A 5,130-nucleotide genomic window follows, 5' to 3' on the forward strand; every position below is an offset into this window, starting at 1 on the left:
ACAAAATTCTATTGGAAGAAGATGCTAAGAACTCTATTGAGAGTCAAAGGCGGTTGAACCCGAAGATGAAAGAGGTTGTAAGGAAAGAAATTCTTAAATGGCTTGACGCCGGTGTTATATACCCAATATCTGACAGCAGCTGGGTAAGCCCAGTACAGTGTGTACCAAAGAAAGGGGGTATAACCGTGGTGGCCAACGAGGAGAATGAGCTCATCTCAACCCGAACTGTGAGCGGGTGGAGAGTTTGCATTGACTATCGCAAACTCAACAAGGTAACAAAGAAAGACCATTTTCCTCTCCCGTTTATTGACCAGATGCTCGACCGTCTGGCAGGTAAGGATTTCTATTGTTTTTTAGATGGATATTCGGGTTATAATCAAATTACTATTGCTCCAGAAGACCAGGAGAAGACAACATTTACGTGTCCGTATGGTACGTTCGCTTTTAGGCGAATGCCCTTTGGACTATGCAATGCACCCGCGACTTTTCAGAGGTGTATGATGGCCATCTTCTCTGACATGGTAGAAAATATTCTAGAAGTTTTTATGGATGACTTTTCAGTTTTTGGAAATTCTTTTGACGCACGTTTAGTTAATTTGGAGAGAGTATTGGAGAGATATGAACAAACAAACCTAGTCCTAAATTGGGAGAAGTGTCATTTCATGGTACAAGAGGGTATTGTTTTGGGTCACAAAATTTCCAAGCAAGGAATAGAGGTAGACCACGCTAAGATAGACATCATTTCAAAGCTACCTCCTCCTACAAATGTCAAAGGGATTAGAAGTTTTTTAGGGCATGGGGGATTTTACCGCCGCTTTATAAAAGACTTTGCTAAAATTTCTAAACCCTTGTGTCAATTGCTAGAACATGATAGACCATTTGTTTTTGATGATGACTGTTTGAAATCATTTGAAATGTTGAAAGTTGCTCTAAGTTCAGCTCCTATAATTATCGAACCTAATTGGGATTTACCTTTTGAGCTCATGTGTGATGCCAGTGATTATGCAATAGGAGCTATGTTAGGTCAACGTAAAAACAAGATCTTGCATCCTGTGTATTATGCTAGTAAGACTCTGACCGGTGCACAACTCAATTACACTACTACTGAGAAGGAACTGTTAGCAGTTGTGTTCGCCTTTAATAAGTTTAGGTTTTACTTGATAGGCACAAAAGTCATTGTTTTTACTGACCATTCTGCTTTAAAATATTTATTTGCTAAAAAAGATGCTAAACCACGTTTGATACGGTGGATTTTGTTACTTCAAGAGTTTGATATTGAAGTTAGGGACAGGAAGGGTACTGAAAACCAAGTTGCTGATCACCTGTCTAGATTGGAATCCCCGCTCTGTGATGATGGAACTGTTATACGTGAACAGTTTATTGACGAGCAACTCTTGCGAGTTGATTCAGTTCCGTGGTATGCCGATATAGCAAATTATTTGGTAAGTCGAATAGTTCCTTATGAGTTCAACAAGCAACAGGTAAAGAAATTTCTAAATGAAGTTCGATTTTATCGTTGGGATGAGCCTTTTTTATATAAGCTAGGACCTGACAATATCTTACGCAGGTGTGTCGCAGAAGAAGAGCACGAGGCGATATTAGACGCTTGTCATATGTCTCCATATGGAGGACATTTTGCAGGACACAAAACCGCAGCTAAAGTTTTGCAAAGTGGGTTCTTTTGGCCCACTCTGTTCAAAGATGCACATAAGTTTGCCCAGGTTTGTGACAAATGCCAACGGACAGGTAATATATCTAAACGCCACGATATGCCTCAAACCCCGATCCTGGAGATTGAAATATTTGATGTGTGGGGTATAGATTTTATGGGTCCATTTCCATCTTCTAATGGTAAGCTTTATATATTGTTAGCAGTAGATTATGTTTCGAAATGGATAGAAGCCATTGCAACTGCTACCAATGATTCCAAAGTTGTCATTCGTTTTCTGCAAAAGCACATTTTTACGCGTTATGGAACCCCGCGTTGTCTGATAAGCGATGGGGGGCTCATTTTGTGAATAGGTCTATGCAAAAGTTGCTGACTAAATACAATGTGCGTCATAGGGTTGCAACAGCATATCATCCTCAGTCGAATGGGTTAGCCGAAATATCTAATAGGGAGATAAAAAACATCTTAGAAAAAAACTGTAAATCTTAACCGTAGGGATTGGTCTTTTAAGCTTGATGATTCACTTTGGGCGTATAGGACAGCATTTAAGACTCCCCTCGGCATGTCCCCCTATAGGCTAATCTTTGGAAAAGCATGTCATTTGCCTCTTGAGCTAGAATATAAAGCATTTTGGGCTACTAAGAAATTAAATTTTGATTTGTTGGCTGCAGGTGAAGCGAGGAAGTTACAATTGTTGGAATTAGAAGAACACAGGCACTTTTCTTATGAGAATGCTAAGTTGTTTAAGGAAAAAACTAAACAGTGGCATGATAGGCGTCTTCGGCCGAACAATCTTCAAGAAGGTGATCTGGTTCTGTTATTCAACTCTAGGTTGAAACTTTTCCCTGGAAAACTTAAGTCTAGATGGTCTGGTCCCTTTCAAATTTTTAAAGTCTACCCATATGGGGCAGTGGATCTAGTTGACTCTAAGGGAAATGTTTTTAAAGTAAATGGGCAGAGACTTAAGCCGTATTTTGGAGAACCAGTGGATAGAGGAAAAACCTCTATTCAACTTTCAGGTCAATGAATTTTTGCGAAAAATGTTTTTTCTTCTTATCCGTTTTTGAAAGAACAGAAGTAAAGGAAGGAAGTCTTTGTATCTTGTATTTTCTTTTTGTTTAATTATAAAAAGTTTTTCTTATTAAGAGAATGTTTTTGAAAACGTTGAAAAACAAAAAGAAAAAAAAAAGAAAAAAAAAAAGAATTACGCAGGCGCCTGGCGCCTGCCCTTTGCGAAAATAAATCACGCGGGCGCCTGGCGCCTGCCTTGTTTTCCAGCAGTTCGAATTTCGTTTTCCTTCACGGTTTGGGTTTTAATTTTCGATAACATGGGCTTTATTTTGGGTCAAACGTTAATCCTCTATGATTTAGCTTTAAAAACTTCTCTTCAAACTCAAATTTTGTTTCCTTAATCCTATTTTGTATTCAAATTTGTTTTCTTTTCCTTTTAGGTTTAGGAAACTTAGTTGATCTTAAATGTCAATCCCTTTCCATTTAGGATTTAGTTTGGGGAAAGCTTTAAATAGACCCATTGCCTAAGCTTTACAACTCCACCAAAACCCACACAACTCTCTTCTTCCCCTTGTTTTTTTCGGCAAAAACCCCACTCCCTTCATCACCCTTGTTTTCGATTTTCAGCCACCAAAGAAGAAGAAATTTCCAGCATTTGCTTACATCTATGGCTTCCTCTTCTCAACATACTTCACTTCCTACCTCTTCTACTCAAGCTCCAAATGCCACAAGCATTCCTTTTCCACCATTGGAGAACTTCCAACACCACATGGGTTCAGATTCTAGGCTAGCTGCTGTTAGGGGAGGAAACCCGCTTCAAACATTTGAATGTCCTCCATCCCAAGCTCCTACACAACATCCTATAATGAGCCCACATGGTTATGTTAATTTTTAGCAACTACCCACCTTTAATATACCTCAAAACAGTGAGTTTAGAGCTGAAAATCCTCAACAACTTCCTCCAATGATCAATCCGGGTATGTACCAACCGTTTATGTTTAACCCGGTTCCTTCCTATCATTTTCCCTTGTCTCAAATGCAAATTCCAGCTAGTGTTCATCCTTATGGAATGCCAAACCCATCTACTCTATTTCCTAGCCTTCCACCTTATTATGGAATGGGTCATTGGGTACCTCCACATAATTATGGTATGATTTCACCTAGAGTTTCCCCACCACCTCAACTTCCATTCCTAGAAAGAGGACCTCAAGCACCCCAATTGAACCCTAACATATCGAGTACCTTCAACATGGGACAACTAAAACCCTTAGAGCCTCCTAGGATGCCAACCCCCACCAATATGCCAATGGATTCAGGAGATGAGCATGGAGGAGAGCAAGACAAGAGTCATAGCCATAGGCTAGAGCCCGGGGTGTTGATAGGGCAAAAGAGGAAGGGCAAGGAGGTGATGATAGACCCAGAAATTGAGGAAGATGGGAGTAGTAGGCGTCTGACGCCTAAGGATTCGACTATGGAGAACAGGGACGAGGAGCAGTTTTATTCATCTCCATTGATTATTACACCAGAAGATGGTAATGATGATTTTCTACTGGTTTCACGAGGCAATTGTTCAAATATGCCAGAAACAGAGGATACCGAGAACGAAGTGGTGAGAACAGATACTCAGGAACCCTCCCCATTGGATACACCTACAGAAGGAGCGTTTTGTAGTCACCAAGAGTTGCCTACTGGGGCAACTGGATCTACTCCATTGGCAACGGATGAGTATGTCACACCGATGGCCACTCTACCAGGGGTAAGGGATGCTCACACTATTCCTTCTAATACAGTTAACCCGCTTAGGTGTGATACAGGTAGATCCAAGGTTGGGGAGAATAGTACTCAAGAACCTACCAGCGAAGAAGATCCTGAGGACACGCAGACGATAAGAGAAATGTTCCAATACAAGAGGCGGGAGAAAAAGAGTTCAAAACGACGTGCAGTTCAGGCTAAGAAGCCAACAGTGCCTGTGAAGGAACCTAAAACGAGAGCTGCGAAAGCTAAAGTAGCTGAAGCTAAGAAGAAGGTAGTGACACCTAGGCCAGTTGATACAATTGAACTGGACTTGTCTGAGGGAGAGGAGGTCGAGACGAAATGGAACGCGGCAAATTTAGCCACTTGAACTTCATTAATGAAATCCCGTAAGATTATGACAGAATTGGGATTTGATCTCACTCTAGGAGATGTGCCTGATGATTGGAGGGAGACCGCTAGAGACAAAGAGTGGAGACCACTCATTCAGCCCATACAATGTGAGGCTTTGGAGTTAGTCAGAGAGTTCTATGCTGCTGTCCATCCCCAGTCACATATAGCCATAGTGCGCGGGAAGGAAATACGGTTTGATGCCACGCAGATCAACTACACCTTCAACATTGAGAATATCAGAGATGCTGTGGGCAATAAGATGTTAGTGACTCCGACTCTGGAACAGCTTGATGAGGCTCTAGAAT

This window comes from Momordica charantia (genome assembly GCF_013281855.1).
Source record: "Momordica charantia cultivar OHB3-1 chromosome 1 unlocalized genomic scaffold, Mcharantia_2.0 BLBB01000001.1, whole genome shotgun sequence".
Lineage (NCBI taxonomy): Eukaryota > Viridiplantae > Streptophyta > Magnoliopsida > Cucurbitales > Cucurbitaceae > Momordica > Momordica charantia.